General features: G+C 43.1%; 1 long non-coding RNA gene across 3 annotated transcripts in view; it reads left to right on the top strand.

Annotated features, from left to right (window-relative positions):
- Positions 1-13,375, top strand: part of LOC308060717 — a 113,309-nt gene that overhangs the window by 52,239 nt on the left and 47,695 nt on the right. For all 3 annotated transcript variants that reach the window (XR_013926858.1, XR_013926859.1, XR_013926860.1), the window contains one exon: positions 1-13,375. This exon is cut by the window's left edge; it is cut by the window's right edge and continues 13,272 nt beyond it. This is a non-coding gene — a long non-coding RNA (uncharacterized lncRNA).

The following is a 13,375-nucleotide window of genomic DNA, read 5'->3' as shown; positions in this document are numbered from 1 at the left end:
GGTGTTTGAGAGGGTGCGAAACTGCCTCTGGGGACATAACCATTGCCTTTACATCAGCTCTATAAACTTTCAAAAGCAGGAAAACTGATGCTGTTGTTCCAATAAACAGAATTGATACAACTTGCAACTCCAGCTGAATGTTTTAACACTCTTCCTTGGGAGAAAAGAGGAGGGTTTGGCCTTTCAGTCAGGCATCAAGGTGCCAGCTGCTCAGTACGGGTGAGGTGAGAACCAATCTGCCAGTGCTTTTCTCCCAACTTCATTGCAAAGCCATGGAGCTTCCTTCCATCAGCAGTTGGGCTCCGTGCAGCTTCTAGCAATCAAATTATGTGACACATAATAGTTTTGTTTGTCAACTGTGACATTTTTCCAGCAAAGCATAATATCATTCTCAGGTCTGGTGTTGGAATATGAGTAATTACAATCAGCATACTGTAACACCTTGTCTGGCTGTAGCCTTTTTCCACAAGGCTAAACGTTCTTCTGCTGATGCTGAACAGAGATTCAGAGACCTCTTTCAGTGGTTCCTTCTTCTCCAGATAACTTTACATTTGTCATTTCATAGACCTGTGCTTTGTGTTCCCTTTATGGAAAACAACAAGAACAAAGTCATAATATACTCTGAGATTTAAATAGGAAAAGGATGTAGTGGACAGTATAGCAGTGACTTCTGCTGAAGAATTTGGACCTACTCAGAGTGGTGGGTATCCTCCCAATAGGCAAACTAAACGTGTTAAAGCAGGGAGCATTAACTGGGATTACTTACCTCCTCACGTTACGATTCATCATTTTGTCTTCCATTAAGATTCATTCTAAATGGCCACGGTGAAGGATAAATAGGAAATCATTCGCACCACCTGTGAATGCAATATGAATTACTCTAGGAAAAAAATCAGGTACAAGTATGTGAAAGAGAAAACCATTTTGGTCTTCAGAATCAAACACCTTTTGATTTTCAGAGGCTAAATCCAGTGGATGCAAAGGGAATCATGTGAGGCTGTGATCCTTATAGCCAGGCCAGTGTTCTGCAACAGTGAGAGTCAGCGTGGCATTGAGCTTATCACTGGAGACACTCTGCAGCTTTCTGGTTGTATATTGTACACCTTTGACTTTTAGAAGAGATGATTATATTTAGATCCTAAAATCAAACATTGTATAGTCTTGTGGGAGAGGCTAAAAGCTTTCAAGTGGTTTTGTGTTCAGACATTGTAAAATAGATTTGTGTGTGTATACGCATATATATGTGTGTGTGTGATGATGTAGGTTGTTTTCAGCTACTTAAGATACACCCAGCCTTGTTTCTTGGGGAGGACTGAATTTTTAGATTTTTAGTCTGATTTCAGTGTCCCCAGTTGAGTGAAAACTGTAACATTGCCATGTTTGTCTCAGATCTACCACAGCCAGGCACTTCCATGCATGATGATGTTTTTACCTTAAAAAAAGCAAACAGGGAACACCTTCAAGATGTGAAGGAATCAGAGCTTCATTCCTGAGGGGAGGAGACCTGAAATATTTATAGCATTCGTGCTACAGCTAGCTAACAAGGGTTGGGGGAGGTATGCTTGATATCATCTGTCTTATCATCTGAGGCTAAGTTATAGTAATACACCCCCCCTTTCCCTCTCAGCTTACCTTTTAAAAAAAAAAAAAAGATACAAAGGAAATACTTTTCATGTCAACTGTATGAGGTAATGTGCAGTGTTTCTTCTTAAAAGCCAGGGAAGAACAGTAGCAGATGGGCCAAACATAATCCATTGCCATCGTTTCACACCGCAGTACAGGATACTAAGACACCTTTGCATAATTACTATTTTGAAAAGCAAACTGAAACTAATAAATTGCACCTTTTCCCCACTCCTTTCCCCTTTCCTCCTCCATCCAGCCCAGCTGTTTTTGAGGATGCCCAAGCTTCCAATTCTGTTCCATTCTTTCTTACAGGATTTCTTCTCCATTTCTTTTCCTTTTGGGTTAACTCCAACCATTGTTTGCTTCACCTTTACCTCCTGCTTGTGATCCTTTTTCCTAATGTTTCCCGTTGATTCTCCTTCTCATTTGCCTTCTTTCCAGGTTGCCCAAGCACTTCAAGAAGTCAGCCTGTTTTTCATATCCCAAAGCCTGGGAATGGGAGATGGATTTCAGTGAGCCTGAATGAAAACCTCACTGAACTCTAGACACAGCTTCAGCCCCTTTCAAAAATAGACACAGGTTTTGAATTGATGAAAACCAGTGGTGTTCCATTATCTTGAAGTGACTGACACCAGTTTACACCAGCTGAAGATCTCTTGTTAAATCCCACATTATCCACTGGAAACAACAGAAAAAAACATTTGAATGACCTGGAAGACAGACTGACTCACTGAAGTCTCACCTTAGGATATGTGTGTGTTTTAGTGCTGCCACCTTCTACTTTCTGTGTGTGTCCTTCCCTTGTAACCTAGACTTTATTTTATTTCAATGTAAGGGTAATGGTCCAGATTTATTAAATTTCATATAAGTTCTTCTGGTTACCTTTGCTGTTGGTTGACTTTAGACCATTTTTAGTAGAAACACTGAGGAAAAAAGGCCTTGACTACAGCTTGTAGGCTCTTCTGCAGTACCATGACTTACTAACATCTCCAGGAACATATAACTTCAGTAAGAAGGAGTAGAGGAGCAAAGGTTCAGAGAATGAGAAGACAACTCCAATTTTAAAGAGAAAGGGACAGCGAGAAAGTCTGCACATCCCCACATCTTGTAGGTTGCTGATGTCACCCAGGAGGCAGGAGAATAGTAGAAAGGGTGGAAAGAGCCAATACCATCTTTATCATCATCTTCTGAGCTATGTGTATGAATAAAATAATTACCTGGGATGGTGAAGGAGCTCCATGGTAGACTCAGAGTGTGAGATTAGGTTTCCTGATTCCCATCCCTGTGTTATATCCACCAACAACACTGCCTCACTTAATGGGGTAAAAATTGGCTTCACATCAGGGTGGAACATTCTGTGTCTCCACCACATTGACTGCTCCATCACTGAAGAGAGTTCTGTTTACAAACTCCACCACTGCACTTCTTACTGTTAAATTCCTCTTGGGTTAGGGGTGAGTCCAGGATGGTTGAATTTCAGCAGTTTGCTCTGGATTATATTTTAAGCCTTCCTGGACAACCACAGCATGTTGGTCCCAATGAGAGTAATTCCAAATGAGCCAGTAAGTGCTTTCATACAAAACGGCTGCTTTCAGTTCCCTATCTGTATAGCAAATTAGCCTTCACTTTTAAATTTTAAATTGTCAATTGTGATGTGATTCTGTATTTAGACCAGCTGTATCCCTTCACATTAATAATGTTTCAATTGTTTGAAATTTCACGGGGTAAAAAAGTACAAAATACCCGTTGAAGTTGTCATCTTCTCTGTGGATATCAGCTCCACAAGCATGGATATCCCCAGCTCCTAGAGGTCATTCAGGTCCCTGAAGGGCTGTTGTGGACCCAGCATAGCTCTGCTTTCCTGTCCAGAAAAGACATATTAGCGATACAACTCCACAAGCTTCTGGGAACAAGCATCTCTGAGAAGTAGCCCTGTTATTTTTAGGGAGCAGAGCCATCCATTAGTCAATGTTTGAAAGGAAAAGTTGTTTTTGTTTTTTTTTTAAATTTAAAATATTTTTTTTGTTTCATAAATAAGAATTTCTTTAGTAAGAAATGTGTCTTTGAAATAAAAAATGAAAACATTTCATTCTGCAAATTTGAAAGAAGCTTTTGACTATTTTCAGTGGTTCTCCATTTTCTTTTGTGGCTGAAAACAATTCAACCTAAATTTGTAATTTTTGCATCAGCTGAATCTCTGTTTTTTGGATGGAAAAGAGCCTCATAACAATGGGATATTAAAGTGCAGCTTCTAGAAGGAACAGAACTGTTGTGAGCATGTTTATGTTTACCATGCATTGCAGACTTCGGCTTTGGAGGAAGGAAGCTGTCAAGGTGCAGTAAAGGCTGGATGCACCCTGGGAGCTGTAGGGTCTCCTGCTGGGGACCTGCAGCAGTGGGCTTTCACAGCCAGGGCCCACCTCACCACCCCTAGCCAAGGAGCAGGGCATGCAAGGGGGTAGCCAGAGGCAGCCCTGAGCATCAGGTATCTATCTCCATAAGACTGGAGATAGGCTGAGGTCAGACCAGAACATCAGGCTGCAGGTGGGGCTTAGGATCAGGTCCATTGAGGACAACTGGGGTCAGACACATCCCAGGATGGCTGGTCAGGTCCATGGGGACAGTGCAGTGAATTAACAGAAGAACAAAGACCAGTGTTTCTACTGTGAAAAAAGGTCACTAACATTCCCTCTCATGCAACAGGAACATTGATCTAGTCCTCGTCTAATGAGTCAATGACATATATTTAAATGTTCTTGGAAGTCTCCTATCCAGTTGTCGACCTCCATGGGATTATAGCACCAAGCAGCGAGCTCTACTTTCATTGCTGCCTAAAGGCAGGAGAGACTCCAGCAGATTGAAACAAGGGCTGACCACAATTATAGGTGGTGTACAACAGAAAAATGTACAAGCACAACTGTGGTTCAGAATTAAAACTCAGGCAGATAAAATACTGCATTCCTCTGCTTCCAATTAGTATGAGAAAGATGTGTTCTTGGCGATTTCTCCTTTATGCTCATTTGAGAAAGAAGAGTTAATTTAACTACAGTTAATTTCATGCCCTCTATAATGTACCCAATTATATTGTCCTAATTATTTCAAGCCCTCATGTGCCTTGGTTGAGTGCCTTTTTTGGAAGAGGATATTAAATAACGATTATCCTCCTCATTAATACAATGCACGATAAAGAGAAAACAAACAAGACATGGCTGAAAGGCATAAATATCATTTATACTTTTTACTCACTTTCCCCCCTGATCTTTCCACAACAGCAGTAACATTAGTCATGGAGACAGGAGGAGGCTGACAAATTTTTTGTCTTGACTTGTCATTCCAGTTTTGTCTGGTTAATGCGTGAGGGTGTGGGCATCCTAGAAGCTGTGCTTTTCTGAGAGATCAGCTATTATTGATTTATAGCAAGCACTAGGTTACAACTGCAGAAGTTGAGATCTGAATTAGTTCTAATTGATCCTTGTTTTACTAATTTGGACAATGAAACATAAAGAACCGAGTCGTAGTAAAGAATAAGGTAGGAGGGTCACATCCATCTCTTACGCATGAAGATTTAAATGGTGCAGAATTAGTGCTATCTCATCCATATGAAGGTAGACAGGATTTGGAGACAGCGTATGAAACAGATCTGTCTTGCCATACTTCATAACAGGGTGGGATTTGATTCATCAATTTGCAGGTCCATCGGCTGGTTCTGTTCATGTCACTATATATTAAGAGCTCAAAAAAAATGACCTCTGGCTCCTGCTCTCGTGCATGTGCATTCAGATCTCAGACAGATGCTTAAGTCTCTGTCTTGATTTCTGCACCAGGTTGCCGAGACCCAACACTCATGTAGGTGGGCTTGTTATAAAGCATAAAGAACAGTACTGAGATACAGGTAAGATGGTAACCTTCAATTATCATGTGATTAAGCAACATGGCATGTAATGCTGCTCTTTATAAAGCCCAGGATATGATTGGCCTTCTAGGCTGTAAGTGCAAATTGCCAGCTCATGTCCAATTTTTCATCCACCAGTATTCCCAGGTTCTTCTCTTTGGGGCTGAATATATATCATGTAAGGGTGTAGGCACGATAAAGGACAGTGTCAGCTCGTATAATTTTCATTCATGCACACTTTGAGAAGTGCAGCAGTGTATATGCGGTATATGGAGCAACCCCAGGGTTGTTTTCTTCATTTTGTTCTATCAAGATCAGCAGAAATATAAAGGAAATTAACCACTGCCTGTGTTGTCTGTAAATCTCAAGTAACTGGATAACAGTGTGCTATTTGGAGTTGGAAAGTGTAGCTGGCCTTTGGTACCCTCCTCCTTCCCACCTGTTCAGGATATTGCTTAACTGGGAAGGTGAATAATGAATCAGCCTTTTCAGGCTCTTTCAGATTCCACCTTGTCTGGAAGAGAAACTGCAAGACTCATCAAGCACAGGGTAATAAAAACATGTGCAGACAGAAATACCCTGAGTCTAAAGCTGATGTAGCTTCTGCCATTTGGCTCATGTAAAGATTCTTTAAATCCTCTTACAGTAGAAGGCTGTAGGGGAGTATGCTGTTGGACTGATAAAAGCATGTCTGTCTGTTTTGTAACAAGCAGCTAAGAAGCGTTGCTGAGTCACCTTCAGTGTGAGCTCACTCTTCTTTTTCATTACTGAGCAGCAGGTGTCACGAGCCTTTTCTGATGCAACTGCTAGTAAGTGCTCTGCCATCACCCATTGTGTCACATGGCATCACAGACAGAGCCAGCTGATGATAGGAAGGAGAAAGGGTCAGCATCTGATACCAAAGTACAAACAAATTCAGAGAAACATTACCTCATTGAGGAGAAAGAGGGGGGATGAGCGCAACCCAAATAAAAAGTGGAGAGGGTACAGAAAACAAAGGGAGAAAGGGATAAGTCTGCTGCAGGAACATTACTTTTTTCACCCTGAGCAGTTTTCAGCAGGTTTTGCATCAGCCAAGCACATTCTGTACAGCTAAGCAAAGGCAGAGACAAAAATAGACTACCCTACCAGGTGAATATTTGTACAAGCTCTTCTTGGATGAAATGCACTTGGAAGCAATTGGAGCTGGGCTCAGACCCAAATTAGACTACAATTCCACGTGCAGATATTCAGTGTGATACAGTGGCTCCAGCTGCTCTTCAGCAGATCAATGCATTTCTCCTCTGCTGGCTCAAAATGCTGGCAATCGATACAGTCTGGGTAAGCCTGGTGGATCAGCATCCGCATAAGTGCATCTATCCCAGCCTTTTCAGGGGTATGTTCATTCCAAGTGTTTTAAAAAAGTGCAGTTTTTCCCTCTTTTATTTTGGCTGTCCTTGGCTAAATATAGTCTAGATACTCATGGAGACCACCTTCTTTTCTAGTTCACTGGTCTCAGTGGGAGAATTGCATTGGTAATGAATACTACATCACTGATGAAGCACCAAAATATTTGGCCCAAAGTGAACACTATGTGATTTTATGAAAGTTTTCTCCTTCTTCAAAGTTATTAAGTCAGGGAACACATCTTTTATTAGGGCAGCACTGGGGGGAATATACCCTCATACCTAGCAGCATTTGTTGAAGGGTTAAAACAGAAAGGTAAGAGAGAAAATAACCCGTGAGCCTTCACCCCTGAAACGGAAATACTGATTTTCTAATTTCTTTTTTTTCATAAATATATGCATGCATATGCACATACAGTCCAGTGGTTCAAGTTCTTGATCCGTATCAGACATAGCTCAATTTGCTATTTCATCAGAAACTACTTTTAGTAGCCTGGTAAGGACTAGGTCCAGTAACCATCTTGTCTGCACAGCGTAGTACCATTAAGCAAACACTGCAGCTTACTATGCAGCTGACAGGGGGATTATGTGCTTAGAGTGGGATTCAGAGCAGGTTGTATGCTAAGCAGGGAGATGCAGCATGTAGCCAAAAGATAATCAGGAGAGAAATGCAGGGCCTGGGTAGGCAGGGATAAGATGTCTCCAGAATCATCACTTCAGATCCAGAGCTCGGACACTACCCCCAAAGGCACACGCTTACAATCATTTTCTTGAGAACCCAACAAATCTCACCTGTTTCCTCTGAAATGGTGACCGAGTTCTTGGTCGAGTTCTTGGTTCTGGTGCTCAAGTGACCAGGCAGATGGAGAAGTCCTAAGTGATGGGGAAGAATGGAAACAGGTCCCTGCGTGGGGCAGCAGGCAAACCACCTCCCAACCTAATTCACCTCCCCGGATACCCCTATACAAATAATTATGCAGGTTTGAAACCTGAAGGCCAGGAAAATGATGATGTGGATGAAAGCACATCCAGGTTGGAGGAGCTGCTTAGGAAGAGTCGGTCAATGACCTCATGCATCACAACCAGCTCTGCTAGGAAGAAAAGAAAGGTGGTTGTCCTTGGTGATTACACTCTGAGAGGAATGGAGGGCCCAATATACTGACTAGACCCAACCCACAGGGAAGCCTGCTGCCTCCCTGGGGCCTGGGTAAGGGATGTTACTGGAGAACCTCTGATTACTACCCACCACTGGTCTTCCAAGTGGGCAGTGATGAAGTCCAAACAACAAGTCTAAGGGCAATCAAGAGGCACCTCAGGGCCTTGGGATGACTGCCAGTTGCAGGGAACAATGGGGCGTGTAATCGGAAGATCACACAGATCAATATGTGGCTCTGGGCCTGGTGTCAATGGCTAAATTTCTGGTTTTTTGTCATGGGTCAGTTTACACGGTACCAGGCCTGCTGGTAAAGGTGGGGTTCACCTGTCTTAAAGGGCGAAAAGGATCCTAGGTCAGGAGTTAGCAGGGCTCACTGAGGGAGCTTTAACCTAGATTGGAAGAGGGAAGGGAATAAAGCCAAACTCGTTAGAGATGAGCCTGGGGGCAGCACGCCAGGGTTGGAGGCAAGATCAATAACACAGCTGAAGTGCATCTATGCTAGTGCCTGAAGCATGGGCAACAAATGGGGTGCTCTGGAAGCCATCGTGGAGCAGGAAGACTATGACATTATCGCCATCACAGAAACATGTTGGGCTAACTCACACGACTGGAGTGCTGCAATAGATGGCAACAAACTCTTCAGGAGGGTTAGGCAAGGAAGGAGAGACGGTGCAGTAGCTCTGTATGTCAGGGAGTGTTTCGACTGCCTAGAGCTGAATGATGGTGACAATAGGGTCAAGTGTTTATGGGTAAGAATCAGGGCCAACAAGGTGGATATCATGGTGGGAGTCTGTTAAAGACCACCCAACCAGGATGAAGAGGGAGATGAATCATTCTACTAGCAGCTGGGAGAAGTCTCAAGATCACTACCCTTGTTCTCATGGGGGAGTTGAACCTACCAGGAGCCTGATGGAAATACAACACAGCAGAGAGGCAGCAGTGTAGGAGGTTCCTGGAGTGTGTGGAAGAAGATAACTTCCCAACACAGCTGGTCAGTGAGTCAACTAGGGCAGTGATCATCCTCCTGTACTCGGCACTGCTGAGGCTGCGCCCTGAATGCTGTGTTCAGTTTTGGGCCTCTCACTTCAATGTGGGCATAGAGATGCTGGAGTGTGTCCAGAGATGGGCAATGGAGCTGGTGAAGGGTCTGGAGCCTGAGTCTGATGAGGAGCAGCTGAGGGAACTGGGGGTGTTTAGTCTGGAGAAGAGGAGACTCAGGGGAGACGTTATCACTCTCTACAGCTACCTGAAAGGGGAGTGTAGGCAGGTGGAGGTCAATCTCCCAGATAACAAGTGGCAAGACAAGAGGAGACGGCCTCAAGTTGCACCAGGGGAGGTTTAGATTGGATATTAGGAACAATTTCTTCACTGAAAGGGTGCTGAAGCATCGAAACAGGCTGGCCAGGGAGATGGTGGAATCATCATCCCTGGAGATGTTTAAAAAACATGTAGGGGTGATGCTTAGTGACATGGTTTGGTGGTGGACTTAGTCATCATGGGTTAATGGTTGGACTTGATCTCAAAGGCCTTTTCCAACCTAAATGATTCTATAATTCTATGACTCTTATAGTTCACTATGCAACCTTCTTTCCTGACCATATTTTGTGCAGTAATTGGTGGCCAACTACTACACCCGGTAGGTAAGTGGTGTAGGTTCAAGTCCCTCCTCTGACTGGGAAAATGCTGTTAATTATCACCAGTTACAAAGCTGGATTTGGGTTGTCCTCCAGAGCTCTTGCTGAACTCTGCAGCTGTATCACAGGACTCCAGAAATCCTGGGACAAAAGTGCACATCAGCAAGGCTGACTATAGTCTCCTTGCAAGGGGGAGACTGGGGTGTTTGTCACTGTCAGTTTAATAGATTTTCCTTGACACAGTCACTGAATATAGCACATATACTCTGCTGATGGGGCCACATAGTAGCTCAGGTAGAGTCTGACATCTTTTGCCTGTCCTTGAAGAGAAAATAAAACAGACAATGAACACTCTCTAGACTACAGGGTCCTATTCATATGATTATTGTCACTACTTTTTAACCATAAGCTTCTGTTCTGTAAATTAGCTTGCTATGCTGAAGAGGAGAGAGACTCCTCAAGGTCTTCCACAAGCTGTGTCAAGCTGACAGTTCTTCACAGAAATTTTGTTGGATGTGTCTAATTTTCAAAGTCATTCATAACAGTTTTTCCTTAGTTAAGATATTTTGAGGACCAAAAAGGGTTGTAGGATACCTGTGCCTAACCTAGACACAGGTTGCTGTCTTTTCTCCAAAAACTCAGATCAGGTGTGCCATCAGTACCAAACACCGGAATGTTTATGATCTACCAGCTCTATGCTTCCCTATCCATTTGTTGCTTCTTTTCAAACTGGGATGTCAGTCCTGCACATAGACATTTGGCAGAGACTTGCCCATGGCACTCCAAAAGTCTGCTGCCCCTGGCAGAGCGCTGCTGTGAAGCACAAGTAAAGATCATGAGCCCTTGTGTCTGTTGTGGGCTTGCTTGCTCTGCCCATTTCTTTTCTGATGTAGTTCACCTCTTTGAAGCAGGAGAAGATGCTGATCAGTGGAAGAGAACTATTTCACTAAAGTATTCCCCCACCACCTTTAAAAACTCCAGTTGACTTCTGACAAAAAAAAAAAAATGTTGCAACCAGCTGTTTGCCTTGAAGCCAGCACACCAAGCCAGGCCAAAATCCGTGCAGTGGTAAGACAGTGCAGATTGCCATGCTAACTATTGCCTACTCTTCCTCCAGCTCAAGGGGTGCTTATTTCCTGATAAGTCTCTGTTCATCTTTGCAGGGGTGGCAACTCCATCAAACTGCTCCTGAAAGACAGTTTAAAATGCTAGCAGTTCAAGTAAAAAGTGGGACTTTTTCAACTTCAATTTGAAATTCACAAAATGCTTTGTGAAGATACGGTTGGTTTACTGTTGGCCGGAGAGATTCACTGCCTGCGTTACTGTATTTTAATCATTTTGAGTATCACTGCAAAATTTCTCTTAAGCAGCGCTTCCTTCCTGTTATTCTTGCTTACATCTGTTCACTGTAGTAATGGATATTTTTGGCTGTAAGCAGTTATGCAGCATGACACTTGGCGAATAGATGTCTGTGTGTGCACTAGCTACTGTTTTTTGAAGACTCATTTGGCCCTTGTCCCCTCTGGGTGTGACAAAAATATAAAGATATCACTATAAACTGCTTGCCAGCCTTTCGTTGCTACTGTTACCTTTTTGACTGACATTGCTTATGCTTGAGCTCTGCTCTGAACTGAACTCTTTTGGGAAAATTTAAAGGATTTGATTTTAAGCTTCAAATTTATTGTGTATATGTTTGCTGAATGACAAGTTGTGCTTCTGCTATCTAGTCAACAGCGTATCTGTCCTTTGTAAGTAGCATGCTGTTAATATGTGATACAATTATTTCCACTAACTGCTCAGAATCCAACTGATCACTCTCACAGCCATAAATGAATCTGTTTGACAACCTGTTCTCTGCACAGTAGGTAGTCTTCCACCCGCCAGCTAATTTGTCATTGCATCTGCCTTGTTCTGCCAAGGGATATGTTCTAGTGCATTTATTCTGTTTCTAAAAGCTTGTGACTGGCCATTATCTTGGGAGGAGAGACACGCAGAAGAACAAAAATTTTATGATGTATCTTTCTGTCTTTGTGAAGCTCTTGCTCACAGCATCTCAAAGAGATCTCCATTAGTTGTTCTTAGTCTCTTTCACAGACTGTACTGCCCAGTAGCTGCAGAGACCCCAGCAGCCCAGCTGGTTGGCTGAGGCTAGAGGAGAATGTTTCTCAGCGCTGGTGAGAAGTGCTTAATTGATATTAACATGGATGGAAATGGTCTGCTCAGCCATAGGGCAGACGTCATTTGGTATACTTTCCTTCCCTCTAACGGTATAGGGCTCATGCTACCCGAAAGGACCATCTGTAGATTTTTGAGATAGTGCGGGCCTGTTTATTGTTTGGTTTTTCTGTTTGTTTCCTATCTGTCTGGATCTGCTGTGCTAATTGCCTTGATATATGAATGTTAAGCTTGCCCAGATATCCCAGCAAGCAGCAGATTTTTTAGCATGCATTTATTCTTAATTCAAAATAAGTCTAAGGACTTGCTGAACTGAGCAGCCACCATCACAACGGGAAAACCTTCATCATCCAACTGTCTGAAACAAGCTCTTCTGCCGTGCTGCTAAGCAGTGTTTTTGCAGTCTGAATTCTTCAATACAGCTTGCATTTTTTTTCCCCCAGGACTCACGGTTCAGGTTCAAGACCTTGCCAGCCACACCTCCCTCTCCCAGTGCGAGCCAAAGCTACATGTTGGAATCACAGAAAGGCAGCAAAGTTCATATATGATGGAAAAGGGTCAAAAGAGTAGGTATCACCTGCAAGTTGGGGCTATCTTTTTTATCCTCTGTAAAATCTGGGTCTTTACTCTTCAGTAATGGGTTCTCCTGTATTTTAGCCTTGTCTTGTCACATACATAGGAGGATTAACACTGCCAGAAGGAAACTGAAGATGTCATTCAGAAGAATGGACAGGGCAGTAACTTATCAATAACAATATCATCCTTTCACCTAACAGACTCTAACGCAGAGACATGTCTTGTTTCTATTAATATTTCATAGAACCAGCTGGTACTACTAGATCCAGCCAGTCCCAATGAACTTCATTTTAGCCTTTTTATTAGCTTATAAAAGTGATAGGGTTGATGGATACCATTTAATGGAACGCTTTCCACCCTGTTCCCCCCTCCCTTCCCACCCTGAAAAGTCTGACATTCATAAATTGAGGAGGTCAGTAATTTGCATCCAGCTGAGTGGCTGTCTGGCTTTAATGAGATGATTTGTAATCATAAGCACTGCACTGCAGTGGTGTCTGGTACAGGGGGAAGAGGGGCACGTATGCATGCTCCAGCTGAGATGAGGGAGAGGTGATGGGAGGGAGGGAAAGCACATGGATCAGAAAAGGGAAACAAGGCTGGAATGACATAAGGAGCTCCATTAAATGTAATACAATAATGCTGGCCTGGTTAGTATAAGAGCCAGCGGCTGGCTGATGCAAGCCAGTGAAACTCCTGTTACATAGGTCAGGCAGGCAGCTTGCAGGATCACTCTTATCCAGAGCTCTTTAAAGCGGCTGAAAATAACAGGTTCGTTTTTGCCAGCTTTAAACCCTCAGTGCTCTTATTGCACCACTCTGTCATTCCTTTCCCACTCCTTACATAACACAAAAACTTCCAGACCAGGAAGATGCTTCAGGGGCTAAAGAGGTTATATGTTGCATAGTTAGCATGTTCCTCATCAGCTATATTT

The sequence above is a fragment of the Falco punctatus genome (assembly GCF_963210335.1).
Source record: "Falco punctatus genome assembly, chromosome: 3".
NCBI lineage: Eukaryota > Metazoa > Chordata > Aves > Falconiformes > Falconidae > Falco > Falco punctatus.
This window is presented reverse-complemented; position numbering and strand designations above follow the sequence as displayed.